We start from the raw sequence: 16,836 nt of genomic DNA on the forward strand, positions 1-16,836 counted from the left end.
TGGTTGAAAGGCTCTTTTTTTTTGGATAGATTAAGATTCTACGAACTATAGTAGAATAAATGATCATTTGCCAGGTGGTGGATTTCATTGACCTTTTCATGGTATGTTTCTGATCAAAACAGCAGGCCATATGAAATGGAAACCTCAGCAATCAATTAAGAGCAAAGACGTCTTCCAACAACACTACCTAAGTCTGACATTCTTATTGTTCTTGTGTTTATATATCAGAAGTCTATGCTTTGAGGAAATACAAAGAAAGATCTCTTTCCTAATATTAACCATAAGAATTCAATTATCACAACCATTTACAACGCCAATGTCGGCAAGGCTAGCATGTAGAATTTATTGAGATAATTGAGAAAGTGTTTGTTTCCTATTAATAATTACATTAGTAAATCATAACCTTTTTCGTTAAGGAATTTTACCAAATTAAATAAAAATTTTACAAAGAATCGCATCTTAGACTAATGTCAATAACTTCCTTAAGCTCAATAATTCTTTTTTTTTATTTTAAAGGCTTCTCTGATGTAGTCATCTGCATATTGAATGAAAATGTTTATAGGTAACTTACTGATAAAATTGCTTCTTTCCCTGCCACCAATAAATGGGGATCAACGATCCCTTTGACTAGTGAACTGTTCAGTAAATCACCTTTGAATATTCACAGATGTCCTTTGTGCAATGAAAAACTGCAACATAATGCAGTCCAGATTATTTCTCTACTTTTCTTGATAAATAGAATGTTTTTCATAAAATATTTACATCATAAATGGATGTTAAAGAAGTTTAAAAACATGAAATGCAATCACTGCAAATGAGCATTCATCAATGTTTCCAGGATCCCATAATAGTGTGACTTAGGGATATATTTCAATGTGCTTTTTATTAAGATCCTGTCTGTGATTCCTCTATTATAAAGTATCAGTATAAAGTTTACTATATTTCAACCATCATAAATTTCATGTCTCGAAAACAAATCAATTTGATATCCTTCGCCATCTGCATTCAGTGGTCTTTGAGTAATGATTAATACAACTTCTGATGAGTCCAAATCAAACATGATATACTAAATGCATTCTGTTTTGGGCATATTGATTATAACTGGCAAATGAATGCGATCTTCATCATACCTTGTCACATGGATATTGTTACAGATTCTAAATTGAGACACTATTGCAGTGTGCACATCATTTACTGGTGTTATAGCTCCCTCTGAAGTCTGAAGCTGAGTACTGCAAAAGCACAAGTGAAAACACAATGCCGGAGAAGCTCGGTTAACCGACGTCTCAGGCTTGAGCCCTTCATCAAAGTATGGAAAAATGTTGCCGGGCGTGCGAACACAAATGTGGGAGGGGAGGGAGAGACATGGTTGCAAAGGCAGGAGGTAATAGGTGGAGAAGGGAGGGAGGGGACAGCAGCAAGCAAGGGGAGGAGGGATGGCTAGGGGAATAGAGCTGGAAGGGAAGGGGGAGAGAGAGGAGCAGGTTAGCTGCAAAACCACATCCATTCTTGAGCAACAAAGCTAATGTCGGAGGAACTGAATACTGGGAGACGCTGTAAAATGGGGCTCTGATCCATTATGTCTCATTCTATTCACCTGCACTGTTACCACTGTGAATATATGACTTTATTTCCCATACTCTTGAAATTATGATAAATATTGACCTGCATTTGAATAATAAACATTAAAAACATAATAACATCATTTATTTTCAATATTCTTTGAAATTTTAACAGGAAAGGGAAAAGTATTCTAATACTTCCTCTACCACTGATCAAAATGTTCCATAATTATTCAGATTTATTGTCAGAGTACATACATGACATCACATACAACCCTGAGATTCTTTTACCAGTGGGCGAGGCAGAATCACTACTGATTCTGTACAAGTGTGCATGTTAGTGAAAACATAATGCTGGAGAAACTCAGCAAGTCAAACAATGTACTTTTTACCTTGATGAAGGCCTCAAGCCCAAAAAGTTGGTTATTTATCTTTGCTATATAAAGGACATTGTTTGATCTGCTGAGTTTCTCCAGCATTGTGTTTACACTTCAACCACAGTGTCTGCAGACTTTTGTGTTTTACTTCTAAAGCATGGCATGTTATTCCACTAAGATATCAGCTTGAGTACCATCAAACTAATGCAAGACAGATTTCTCATGGATTGAATTACAACTATTGTATTTTCTAATTGTACATCATCAAGTAAAACAGCAAAGTCACCGACTCTTTAGCCTAACTCATCCATGGCGATCAAGTTGCCTACCTGAACTTGTTCCATTTTCCTGCATTTGACTCGTATCTTTCCAAGCTTTTTCATTCCACGTAGCTGTCCAAATGTCTTTTAAATATTGCGATCGTATTCACCTCTATCACTTCCTCTGGCAGCACATCCCACGTACCCACCACTCTCTGTGTGAAAAATGTTCCCCCTCAAGTCACCTTTTGCCTCTTGCCTTAAATATATGCCCACTTATTTAAGACTCCTCTAGGAAACAGACTGTGACCATCCATCTTATCTTCATAATTTTATATAACCTTTTAGATTATACTCAATAATCTGATGATGAAGACACACTGCCTTCACCACCTTATCTATATGTGTTACTACTTTCAAGGAAATTTGTATTTATACCATTAGGTCTTGCAGTTCTACCACACACTGCAGAGCCCTATCATTAACTTCCCAAAATGCAACACTTCCCATTTTTCCAAATTAAATTCCATTTATCATTCATTGGCCTGCTTGGACCAGTTGGTCTAGATCCTGTTGTAATCTAAGATAAAGATTCAACTTCCTGTGCCCTACATTCACCTCCTATTTCCCAACAAGAGACTCAATGTCCCTCACCAACCAGGGTTCCATAATCCTGCCATCTTTGCCCTACACTCCAGCCGGAACAAGCTGTCCATGATCAGTCCATGGATTACTTTTTAAAGCCTCCCCACTTGCCAGACGTCCTCTTACCTGAAAGCAGCCTCTCCCCTCAGCCCCTGCAATTCTGTTTAATACAATCAAAATGACCCTTGACCTGATTCAGGACTTGTGGACCAGTCTCTCTCTCTTCATAACTATTTTAGAACTAATAGAATCATACTCACTGGATTCAAACTGACACTTCAGTAATTTGCCATGCCTCATTTCCTAATTGGAGGTCTGAAGTTGCTCCTTCTCCAGTCAGCCCTCTTAATATTGCTTGAGGAAACACACTTAACAAATTCCACCTCATCCAATTCCTTGGCACTATGACAGTCCCAGTAAATATTAGGGAAATTTAAATCTTATTTTATTATTTATATTCTTATTGTCACATGAATGCCTCCCTACATTATCTGGTCATTGAAATTACATTGACTTTTGGAGGTCCTATAGTACAATCCCTTCAAAATTATTCAACCCTTCTTATTTCTAGGTTCCACCCATATACCGTAACTAGATAATATCCCAGAAATATCCTATCTATGTACTGCCAGGATGTTCTCCCTAATCAAAAACTCATGCCCCTCCTCTCTTTCCTCCACTTTTTTCAGGATGTACCCCGAAATACTGAGCTGTCACTCTTATCCATCTCTTAACTGTGCCAGACTAATTTAAACCCTCCCGAATACCAAATCTCACTACCAGGATATTGGCCCTCATCCAGTTCAGGTGCAACCTGTCTCTTGTCACCTCTGCCCCAGAAGAGATCCCACTGGCCTGAATCCTTCCCTCCTGCGCCAATTTCCCAACTCATTCCCTCTCCTCCTGTTCCTTCCCTCACAAAAATGTGGTGCAGTGAGTAATCTGGAGATGACTAGCCTTGCAGCCCTGCTCTAACTCCCTGTATTCACACTTCGGGATCTCATTGCTTTTCTTACCTATGCCGTTTGTACCCAAGTGTACAACCACCTCTGGCTGCTCACTCTCTCACTCGACAAGTTCTATTTTTTGCCACTTAGGGAGCCATTGCACCAATAATTTGTTAAATCAACAAACCTTTTTCTTATTTTAAGTATTCCTTTGGACAAAGTGACAAGTAGAAAAAGGTTTTATATTTAAATAGTTTGTTACAAGATAACAAACACTTCCAGTTTTGCTCATTAATTGTGCTGAGTAATATTCATGACTTAAATTTGAAACAGTCTGCCTGGTTTTCTTTTATTAATTCCTGTGTTATTAAATGTGATTGTTTATGACTAATATCTGGCAAAAGCTCAGGACATAGCTTCGAGCTGTTTTTCAAATCAAATAACATGTGCCTTACTTGTGCATAGCACTAATAATTGCCAACTTTGGAACATTTGGCGGCTGTTATCATTTATATTAAAGTAGGCATTCCTGCCAGCCATGTTTCATAACCTGACCGATTTGTGAATAACTAAATTTAATAATTTCTTTAAAAATTATATGATTTAAACCCTAGAGCATCAGATGCTTTGTAGTCACCCCATTGGATTATTTATTGTATGAATTGTTTGGAATATGGCTGAAATTAAAGAATGCAATTTCAGAGCAGAGTTTAAAAATAAGGTTTATGGAATTAACAATTTATTTTCCAAATAATATAATGTTTTAGAATGTTTATCAGAATGTATTATTTGTGAATGGAATTTCTTTACTTCTCATAAAAATGTGATTCTGGAGAAACTCAGCAGGTCAAATAGTGTCCTTTATATAGCAAAGGTAAAGAACTATAACCAAGGTTTTGGGTTTGAGCCCTTCATCAAGGTATGAAGGGCTCGAGCCTTTTGTGTTTTACTCCTTTCTTCAATTCTATTTCATTTGGTGAATCGTAGGAATATGTTGGGAGACCGTCAATGGCAAAATTCTGTGACTGCATGTGCAAGTGTAATGATGAAAGTCTTAAGGAAATCCTTCAAACAACTATGTTCTTTGAATACTTAAATAGCACTTAATGTAAGGTGAGGTTCCAGAAGAAGAGACCTTGGTTGGGCAGTGAAATCTGTCCTCATTGCTGTAATCAATCGTGGAAGGAACATCAGAAACATTAGGACCATCTGGTTCCTTGAGCCTGCTCTATCATTCAATAAGATCATGGCTGAAATGACCTTTGTCATTTTCCTTCCTGATTCCCTGTAATCTTTCATTTCCCCCGAAGTCCAAAAATGTGCCCTTCTCAGCATTCATTGACTCCACATGCTGAGATAAAGCATTCTAAAGAAGTACATTTTTCCTCATCTTGAACTCTGATATCCTCTTAATTAAACATTAATCAAATGTTTTCTTGAAACTAACAAATTTGCAACTTAACTGAAAAAAAAACATTAAATAGCTAGGATAGCAAACCAAAGTTACTTCAGAATTGGCACATTGCTAACATACCAAATCTGGCTTACATTTTCCCACAATGCAATCAGGGTTCCAAATTGTTAAACTGAAATAAAATGGCATGGTAACACATGCATTAACAAATCTGCTCACCATAATGACTGCCTGGTCTTAATTTTGCAGCCAAAAATTAAGTTGAAAGCAGTTCAGCAGAGGGAAAGAGTGAAAATGGAATGAGAAAGTCAGGATTGGACTTCCTTCAAAGCAACTTCACTGGCAGAGATATCCAGGATTTTGCAAATGGGAAATAGTTCTTGCATCAGGAATGACCCATAACTGAGTGGGGGGGGGGGGGGTGGTGGGTGGTGGTGGGGGGGGAAGCATTCATTCATTGTAGAATAATAAAAAAAGAAATGAAGGCAAATTATATCATCACATATAATAACATGACTTCTTCAGAATGTAATTTGACAGTGTGCTCTGACTAGGATTTGATGTCATGCCAAATTAAGTGGTAAGGATCTCAAACCACTTAAAGGTACTGTTGAATTAGTTAATTTATTCTGAGTGTAAATGATCGCGTGTGTGAAATTTGAAACTTAGCACAATTTATTGTTGAACTGGCATCATTAAAGAGGAAAAATGCACAGGAGAATCCCTCATGGATGTCCACTCTAATGCAAGAGACTCCATTTTTGCAAATTCCACCATGCAGGATTGCCCAATTTCCACTGAACTTCTCGATGCTCACTTAAATTGCTTTATGAGATGGGGGACTCTCCTTGGAGTAATGGCACCAGTAGTGCCTAGAGTAGTGCCCCAGTAGTGGCGGGCTTGGAGTAATGCTCTAGTAGTGCCTGGAGTAGTGCCCCAGTAGTGGCGTGCCTGGAGTAGTGCCCCAGTAGTGGCGTGCCTGGAGTAGTGCCCCAGTAGTGGCGTGTCTGGAGTAGTGCCCCAGTAGTGGTGTGCCTGGTGTAGTGGCGTGCCTGTTGTAGTGGCATGCCTGGTGTCCCCAGAAGTGGCGTGCTTGGAGTAGTGCCCCAGTAGTGGCGTGTCTGGAGTAGTGCCCCAGTAGTGGCGTGTCTGGAGTAGTGCCCCAGTAGTGGTGTGCCTGGTGTAGTGGCGTGTCTGGAGTAGTGCCCCAGTAGTGGCGTGCTTGGAGCTTGGAGTATTGCCCCAGTAGTGGCATGTCTAGAGTAGTGCCCCAGTAGTGGCATGTCTGGAGTAGTGCCCCAGAAGTGGCGTGCATGGAGTAGTGCCCCAGTAGTGGCGTGCGTGGAGTAGTGCCCCAGTAGTGGCGTGCGTGGAGTAGTGCCCCAGTAGTGGCGTGCTTGGAGTAGTGCCACAGTAGTGGCGTGTCTAGAGTAGTGCCCCAGTAGTGGCGTGTCTGGAGTAGTGCCCCAGAAGTGGCGTGCGTGGAGTAGTGCCCCAGTAGTGGCGTGCGTGGAGTAGTGCCCCAGTAGTGGCGTGCGTGGAGTAGTGCCCCAGTAGTGGCGTGCGTGGAGTAATGCCCCAGTAGTGGCGTGCGTGGAGTAGTGCCCCAGTAGTGGCGTGCGTGGAGTAGTGCCCCAGTAGTGGCGTGCGTGGAGTAGTGCCCCAGTAGTGGCGTGCGTGGAGTAGTGCCCCAGTAGTGGCGTGCGTGGAGTAATGCCCCAGTAGTGGCATGCGTGGAGTAGTGCCCCAGTAGTGGCGTGCCTGGAGTAATGGATCAGTAGTGGCGTGTCTAGAGTAGTGTCCCAGTAGTGGCCTGCCTGGAGTATTGCCCCAGTAGAGGCCTGCCTGGAGTAGTGCCCCAATAGTGGTGTGTCTGAAGTAGTGCCCCAGTAGTGGCCTGCCTGGAGTAGTGCCCCAGTAGTGGCATGCCTGGAGTAGTGCCCCAGCAGTGGCCTGTCTGGAGTAATGGATCAGTAGTGGCATGTGTGGAGTTGTGCACCAGTAGTTGTCTGTGTGGAGTAATGGATCAATAGTGGTGAGTGTGGAGTAGTGCACCAGTAGTGTGTGTATGGAGTAATGGATCAGTAGTGACGAGTGTGGAGCAATGGATCAGTAGTGGCATGTGCTGAATAGTGGTGGGTGTAGAGAAGTAGATCTGTAGTGGTGTGCATGGAAGAGTGCTCCTGTAGTAATTGCGAGATGACTTTGTGGAAACCTATTCCATCACAGAACAAACAGAGCAAGAGTTTGCATTGCCTCAAGAAGCAAAAGTCACAGCTGCTCCAAAGCACTGGAGGTCCATCAATATAGGCAGCTGCCTTCTGAATTGCATGCAGTTAGCAAGCTGCTGATGTGATCACAGAACATTGCTACTCCTTCATAGTAGGGCAGATCTAGAACACAAAGTAATTCATGAAACACAAGAGGAAAATACACAAAAAGACATATGGAAATCTACAGCAATGTAGAATTGACTATACATTCACATTCGTCACATTGTGTTGGTTAGGCTGAAAATTAGTTTATCAACTTCTCCAGAGGAAAGTAAAATAATTGATTCTTCAGAATGGCACTGGACATCACTAGTGAGCTTCACTGGAAGTACTTGGGATCTCTCTATCAGTCCCGAGTTTCATTTACCTGGTACGTCTGTCTCTTCCCCATTTGGTATCTCCTCCACATCTCCCTGCTACAGAAAGCTCTTGTGGCCAATTCATCAGATTCAAAAGAAATTTGGATATGGCTGAAGGGATCAAGGGCGAAGAAGTGAAAATGGGAATATGGTGGTGGTCACATGAATGGTGATACTTGCCTGAAGGCCTGATTGGCCTACTCCTGCACTCTTTCCATGAAATATATGAAATCCTCAAGCCTGTTTCTTGCTAATCTTAATCTATTACACTTTCAAGCTGTCACTTCCACCTCATCCTTCAAACTCCCTGACAAAGGAAGCATTCCATTACACTGTTTTGGTCATTCGGATGGTGATACTTTGAACGTTTTCTATTCATTAATATCACCAATGCCTGGATGAAGTTACTTAAACCCAGCTGTGTAAAGTTGCAGTCATTTATTTTGTTCATGCTTTTTAAGTGGTCCGCTAAAAAAGATTAACTTTCTGCCTGTTTTGATAACACTTCCACACCTTGCTCTTGTAGCAAGGCGACATGTAGCTAATTATGGATTCAGATGTTATGAGGTGCATGTTGGAATAGTAAGTAAAATTAAAAATAGGCCTAATTCAATACTCAATTTCATACAATAAGGGCAATATCCATTTTCCTGTGCGTTTAGGAGTTATGTTTTCTAAGGCGTTTTTGCCCTACTCATGCTGTGTGGAAAAGTGGGGAGGGAAGATGGATTCTGTAGGCCCTTTTATAATGCAAAACATCCAATTGTAAAGGCGGAGATTCTCTGCCCTCACGTCAGAAAACGTCCCTTCATAAGTTGTCTGTGAGTGGCTGCAAGGTGGCAACTCCAAATCCCTCTCCAAGGTCGTGTTAGAAGTGAAGCGGTGCACTCCACCTTGCTGCAGAAAGGTACATCCACTCACTGGCTATGGGCGGGCTGATGATGTCATCAGCCCACAACCCATCTCGTTTCTTTCTCTCCCACTCACTCATCCCTCTCCTTCCAGGGGTGCCTGGCAAGGGCAGCCAGCAGGGTGCTGTCAGGGGTGGGCTGTGACAGCCCCACTGGCTGCACCGGCCTCCGGCCCCTCACCTGTCTGCTCGTCGGCACCAGCAGCTCAATACATGGCAGAGCAATGACTGTTCTGTGAAATGCAGAGCAGTTCCAGCTGCATGGGGATTATAGGTAGGGAAGATGGTCATTACTCTGCAACAGTCGTCCCACTTATAGTGGCTCCAGATGATGTTCCAAGGTGTCATTCCTCATTAAATGCAGAGCTGGAGCAGCCTTTGAGGGCTGCTCTATAAATAGGTAAGTTTAATTTTTTTTTCCATGTTTGAAGCTGGCCTCGAAGCGGGTGCTCGTCACAAAAACAACTAGTGTTTACACTGAAAAGCCAGATTTCTCTGTCCTTTTACATAGCAGAGATTAGCGAGCTGGCTTCCAAGGGCAAAAGGGGTGGGACGTGTAGTACTGAGGTGCAGTGCTAAGGAGTTGTATGGACACTTCTGCATTCCTGCAGACTTTTCAAAAGGAGCACAAATATAAAAATGATTTTAATTTACTGTATCTTATTTTGCTTCCCAATCAACAAAAAATAATCATGGTAGTTAAGCCTCTAGTTTCCTCTGTTTGAATGGGATCCACACTCATTATCCAGCAGTCAATTGCCAACAGAAGCAAACTGAACCAGACTATAAATCTTGTTAAAATTATCTGTTCGGTCGCCACTACAAATGTGAAATCCACATACCTTGCCCTGAGATCAACCCAATCTAGTAACATAAAGAAATACATAATAATAATGAATATTGGCACTAGGGAGATGCGGACTCCTATAGACTATTGATCCATTTCGGTTAGTTACCACCTTGACATGTCTGGTTTCATGAAAATATATTCAAGAAAGAAGTTTATAAGAAGACAAAGTGAGCTCAGTAGTAGAAGTGTATTACAGAGAGTGTGTAGAACATTTGGGTTTAATTTTGATAAACAAAGAATTTAATGTGAGTTTTACACGACGTGATTATTACTTTGTCAAGGTGATCAGTCTCCCAGATGAAAGCTTCATTGTTGCATCCAACTAGTACCCAGCTCCCACATGAGGTTGGTTCACTTGTCTTGACTGAAACTCATGTTAAAACAGTGAGTGAGAGAGAGAGAGACTGGGCAGAGAACAGGGACATGGCATAGATAGAGAGAAAAGCGATCTGAGAAATCTGTGTCCGCACACTGACAGCTCCACTGAACCTGCTCTGATGTCATCAGCCATCCCCTTTACAAGCCTTTCAGCAGTAATCCTTTTACATAGGAGGTGGATTACTCCACCTCTGACAGGAGGTCCCTTGGCAGAGGAAACACAGGGAAATGGACCCTCTGTTCCACATTTTCTTTGTTCATGCAAGTAACTGAAGCATATAAAAGTCAGAGGAAAGCTGTCTTGAAGCTTCAACATAAAATAGGCTATAGTATGTAAGTACTTTGAGGACATTGTCATGTTATTATATTTCCTTATGGCATAGAAGGGGATCGTTTGGTTCAAGAAGTCCATGGCCAGTTCTCAAAGTAATCTTATCAAACTATTTCCCAGTTCTTTCCCTGCAGCCTCTTCTCATAATTATCCAAAGTAACCCCTCCCTTGTTCTCTAGCTACCCACTTGACATGAAGGGGAACTTATGTCAGCTAATTCACCTTCCAATCAGCATGACTTTAACATGTGGAAGGAAATAAGCACTGGTGGAATTCCTAGATGATCAAAAGGAGAATGTGCAAACTTGAATGCATGCCTGTTTATTGTAAACCTCTTAAATGTGAAACAAAGAACAAGCACTCATTGTCAGGTGTGATCTTCTTGCCTAATCTCAATAACCCAAATAATCAGAAAAAAACAATAGTTATAACATTCTCATGACATTTTAATTTGGCGCCTCACAGTTCAGCGGGCAGCAACCTCCTTTGAAGAAGACCACAGAGCCCACCTCACTGTCAAAATACAAAGGAGGAAAAACCCAGCACCCAACCCCAACCCACCAATTTTCCCTTGCAACTGCTGCAACCGTGTCTGCCTGTCCCGCATCGGACTTGTCAGCCACAAACGAGCCTGCAGCTGACGTGGACATTTACCCCCTCCATAAATCTTCGTCCGCGAAGCCAAGCCAAAGAAGAGATTATACACTTTGATGTGCTAATCCAGCCACACAGCAATTACTCAGATGACCAGATCCACTGCTGGAGTAAAACCTAGCAGCTCCAGTAAGTGTGGTGTGATCCATAAGGTTTCACCAGAATTAGTTTCTGAGAAACTTCAAAGTTTTGCACAGAGTAATGATGGGTGTTTTTCAGTATATATATATATATACAGGAATATTATATTTATTTATTTTCTCTGTGTTGCTTTTTATTTTTTTGTGGACATTGGCCCAAGTGAGAAAAACTGTTGCATTAGCCTCATTGATTTTTCTTTGACAGGACTGCATTAATTGAATTATCCATTTGCACCTTGTTTACACATTTAACGGTCTTTTCTTGCAGTTATGTTAACTTTCTTATCAGCAACATTAAGATCTGTTGCCAAGAAATTATTTGATTGCATTCTAGTAGTTTTAAAATTGCATTATGTTGCACCCTAACTTTGTATTTGAAAGTTCCATATAAAAAGGAGGAAATTGCTGAGGTGTAAATACAACTTTTCAGTTCTCCCTAGCTATAGGAATAGTGGTCAGAGGAATAAAGGATTGCTCATGTTTAAAAAGGAAGAAGCAACTGAGTATTTTCAGACCAGTTAGTTTCACTTCAATGGGGGAAAATTTCCCAGATTTAGTAGGTTCCTTCATTTAGAAAGGCAAAGAAAAGCCAGAGATAATCAGCATGAATCTGTTTAGGAAACCCCACGTCTAACTCACTTCATGGAATGATTAAGGAGGTAATGTAGATTTTTAGCAAAGATCTACAAGATCATACTCGACAGGCTGGTCTTTGGAGAATTCCATAGGTTCAGCATTTGATCAATTTATTTTTATTGTTTATAACAATATAGGAAGCCATAAAATGTAAAAAAAAATATATAAATGATACAAACAATGGCTATGGATTGTCTATAAAGAAGGGGTAATGTTGGTCTGGTAAGTTGGGAAGAAAATGGCAAATGGCATTCATTGAAGAGAAGTATGAAGTAAAACATTAGGCAACCTGTAACAAAGTGAAGTGATACATAATAAATGTATATGAAGGTCAACAGATCATTGAAGAAAAAAGGAAACATTGATAAGGTTGTTTTGAAGGCAAATGGCATGGTCTTATTTAATTGGCCCTGGCATAGAATAAAATATGACCCAGGTTAGGCTGTGAATGTAAACAACACAAGTTAAATCAGAGCTTAAATACTGTGGAAACAACATTACATAAAAGATGTGATTGCACTCAGGGACATACTCAGAAGATTTGGAAGGATGTCACTGGGTTTGGAAAATTTAGCAATAAGTAAAAATTGGATATCAAGGGTTCATTTTCAGTTTGTTTACATTTTTTTTATTTACATGCATATTGGGTACAGTTTTTGATCACAGGAAAAGGAATCTCAATGCATGATGTCAGGTGTGTACTCTGACAATAAATCTGAACTTTGAACTACTTTGTAACTGAGGAGGTCAAGGAGAGACTTAACTGAGTTGTGTAAAAATATGAGGGGACAAGATACAATAAATAGAAATGACCTATATACCTTAGCAGTGGAGGCAAAAACCATTGAACGCTCAAAGTAATGGATTAGAAGGGAGACGGGGATTATTTTTTTGCTCACCCAGCAGATCCTGGGAGACTGTAACACACAGCCTGAGAGGGTGCAGAACCAACACTCTACATATCCAATAAATACTTGGATGTGTACCAGAAGAACTGAGATCTGTATGGAAAGCTGGGACTTTTTTATGACCAACACATATGTCATGATTACTGCCTTCTATGTTAGACATTTTCAAAGATCCTGTTATTCTATGCTTGCAGTCCTTTGTTCCCTGCAGTAGAGATTTTGGGTTTCTATGAGTACTTCCATGTTGTCCCATTTTCAGCATGGATTATTCTCTCCAGTCATTTCAAAACCTGCAAATACCAACACGTAACCCAATAGCTATGTCTAGTTTTTTTATAAAAAGGGCTGGTGTTCTGCATGTAACTAATTCCAAATGGTTGCTCTGCACACTTTTCAGACCTGTGAGATAGAAAATTCCAACCAGGGACAAATTTAGAGTATTCCACTATTGTTGATGTCAATTGGGCATGGTTGATGCTGAAAAAAAATATTCTAGTGTCTCCAAAAAATATTGCAGGCAAGTCAAGAATTGAATTTCTCATCAGCCATAAAATTGCTCCACTCTGAGCTAATCTTACTCTCAACGCCTTGTTTTTTCCAGAGCCTGTGAAGGAATTTGTAGTCCTATGTGTTTAGAGAGCACAGCAAGGCTTTGAATTTGTATCCACTTCAGCACATTCTTTTTGCTGGAAATAAGAAAACACTGGTGGGGATAGAAAGAAATGATGGTTATAAATCCATCCTTACAACTTGAATCACTATGAGAGGACAAAATTGGGAGGAACTCCTTAGTATCTTACATTGAGCAATTATTTAATGTCCTGAATTGAGTAAATGTACTTATCATAATATTTTTTTAAAAATACTTCTGATAAATACCTATATTAATAAAAGAACATGCTACTCTTGTCTCAATCCTGGCAATGGCTTCTGATATAAAAGTAGTCCAGATCTTCATCCTGATTCTAATTGGTTAAATCCCCTACTCACTGGCAAAGTTAGGACAAATCAAATCAATTTTTAATCAATCCTGTCCAAATTAATGGAACTGCAGAAAGATTCTACAATTAATTTATTTTCTTTTCACTCATCCTTAGAATGTCATGATGAACCTTCTTCTACAGGCTTTTGAGGCAATGGTACTTCTGAAATTTCAGAATTTCCAACCAAAAGTAACAAAATGCAAAGATCAGGATGGTGCATAAGCTGAAAGAGAAGGTAAAAGTAAAGACATTCCCACTCTTGAACTTCAGATTTTATTTTTGAAAATTTTTTTAATCATTTGTATCAATACAAAGTATAAATTCAATAATAAAGCAACTTCATAAAGCATTCAAAATAATAGAATAAATTTTTAACTCTCTCCCCTACCCCCCTCCCCCAAAAGAAAGAAAAAAGAGAGGAAGAAAAAAGAAAAGGTAAGAACACCTACTTCTACATATATTATTAACAAATATAATATTCATGGCCTTTTTATAATAATTACTGAGAGGGGTGGGCAAAGTGGAAGATGTGGATGGACTTTTATTCATTAAATTCATATATGGTTCCCAAATTTTATAAAAGTTTTCAATTTGATTCCTTACACTATAAGTAATTTTTTATAAAGGTATACAATTTTGCATTTCAAAAGGCAATCTGTCTATTTTTACCGAATTCTTAGTTTTCCACATTACCGCTATCTATTTCTTTGCTGTCATTACAGCTATATTTTTTTTTTAATCTTGCTATTTATCCAATTTCAATTTTACATCTTTTCATATTTTTTTCCGTAAAAATATTCTTGGGTCTTTTTGTATCTTTATCTTCATAATTTGTCCTAACAATACACTCAAATCTTTCTAAAATTGTTTCACTTTCACATAGGACCATACCAAAGCATTAACTGTATTTGTAACATTCCCTTAACACAATTTGACCATATTTCCTCTTGAATCTGTATATTTAAATCTTTCTCCCATTGTAATTTTGATTTTATATACATCTTTTTTCTTTTAGTTTCTTGTAATTTTATATACATATTAGTAATAAATTTCTTAATAATTAATGTATCTGTTATTTATACATTCAAATTGACTTTGTTCCAGGAGTCTCAAATCTGTTCCTAATTTCCTTTTTAAATATGAATTTAAATGATAATATTCAAAAATTGTATTATTTTGAATATTATATTTACCTTTTAATTGCTCAAAAGTTAAAAAGAAAGATCCCAAAAACAATCTTTTATCTTTGGTAAACATTTCCCATACCAATGATCAAATAAAGAATTATTCAAAGTGAAAGGAATAAGTTAATTTTGTTTTAACAACATTTTAGGTAATTAATTATTTTAATCCCTCTCTCCATATGAATCCCATTCCATATTTTCAATAAATGTTTTTAAATTGGTACATCAACTTTTCCTTTAAACAATTCACTATTCAATTTATACAAAATTTGTTCTGGGATAGTTTCTCCAATTTTATTCATTTCAATCTGAACCCAAGCTGTTTTCTCACCTTTTTGATAACTGGAGGACAAAAATCTTAATTGAGCTGCTTTATAATAATTTTAAAAATCCAGTAATTTTAGTCCTCCCTGATCAAATTTCAATGTTAATTTTTCAAGACCAATTCTTGACATTTTACCTTTCCAAATAAATTCTCATATAATTTTATTCAAACTCTGCAAGAACATTTCTGGTAAATGAATGGGTTATGATCAAAATAAATATTGTATTCTTGGAAAAATATTCATCTTAATACAATTCACCCATCCTATTAACATTATTGTTAAATCATTCCATCTTCTCAGAGTTTCTTCTATCTTTTTTTAATAGTGGTGAGTAATTTAACTTAAATAAATTATTTATATTTCTGTCAATTTTGATTCCAAAATATTTAATTGCTTCTTTTTGCCACTTGAATTTTGTCAATCTCTTACATTGTGAATAATCCATATCGACCATAGGCATCACCTCACTTTTATCAACATTAACTTTATAACTCAATACTAATCCATATTCTATTAATCTCATATGCAACTTATTCAATGATAATTCTGGTCTTGTTAAGTATACTAAAATCATCCACAAACAAATGAATTTTTATGCTCTTTATTACTGATCTCAAATTCCTTAATTTCTTTATCACTTCTAATTATTTCTGCCAATACCTCTATTGCTAATGCAAATTAAAATGGTGACAATGAACAACCTTATCTAGATGACCTTTCTAATAAAAAAAGGTTTTGATATTTGTCTATTCTTAACCACTTTTGCTTTTGACTGATGATATAATGCTTTTATCTAATTTACAAAGGTATTTGGAATCCCAAATATATTAAGTACTTTAAACAAAAAATCTCACTCCAGTCTATCAAATGCTTTCTCTGCATTTAACGCAACTGCTACTGCTGGTATCTTTATATTTTGTGCTACATTTTTTGAACTTAAGAATTTAAGTATTCTTCTGCTCTTCTATTTTTAATAAAACCAGTTTGATCCATATTTATTAATTTTGGTAAAAATTTAGCTAACTGATTAGCCAATCAATTTGATACAATTTTATAATCCGTATTCAGTAGTGATATAGGTCTATATGAAGAAGGTTGGACCTTCACAGTGTCAAGTGGTGTCTGGATAGGCAATGTTGCAAAGGTAAGGCTATTAAATGCTGTACTACATCACAGTGCACTAGAGGTCCTGCTCTAACTAATGGAACATGAAGACTGTTCCACCTGAAATAGTATCACTGTCAGGCTCATTAAACATTGCTGCAATTGTATTTTGTGTCGAAAAGTATAAATGTCCAAATGATTACATAAAAAAGTATCCTGTTTGCCTTTTTGTAGGTCTTGGCCAAATGATCCTTCAACTCTATTTAGATAGGCCTACCATGTCTTCACAATATACAAAGTTTTTTTGTGCTAATTTGTGTAGAGTCAACCTTTTTTAGAAGAATGATCTGTCTTGGGGAGGGCACTAGGAATAACTTTGATTTCTTTGTATGGTGCCATCAGATTCATTTGTATCTTGGTTCAATATGTCAACTCTGAGGTACAGTACTCCTTACGTATTCCCTTGAAATTTTAACTGAGATCGTTGCTAAAGATCTGGAATATCTTGGAATAGTGTGGAACAGTGTGCTGCTGCTAGCTTCAAGGAAATGGCAGAGGGAGTAGCTCAGCACGGTAGGTACAACCCCATGCTCCT

General features: G+C 38.3%; 1 protein-coding gene across 1 annotated transcript in view; it reads left to right on the top strand.

Moving 5' to 3' along the window:
• rpgrip1l (RPGRIP1 like) overlaps positions 1-14,050 on the top strand; it is a 173,444-nt gene extending 159,394 nt beyond the window's left edge. Inside the window, exons 27-28 of the transcript XR_011345803.1 lie at positions 13,742-13,862; positions 14,032-14,050. The gene's annotated coding sequence lies outside the window, so the exon portion shown is untranslated. The remainder of the gene's footprint in view (positions 1-13,741; positions 13,863-14,031) is intronic.
• Positions 14,051-16,836: the final 2,786 nt, after the last annotated feature.

Source organism: Narcine bancroftii, chromosome 10 (assembly GCF_036971445.1).
Source record: "Narcine bancroftii isolate sNarBan1 chromosome 10, sNarBan1.hap1, whole genome shotgun sequence".
NCBI lineage: Eukaryota > Metazoa > Chordata > Chondrichthyes > Torpediniformes > Narcinidae > Narcine > Narcine bancroftii.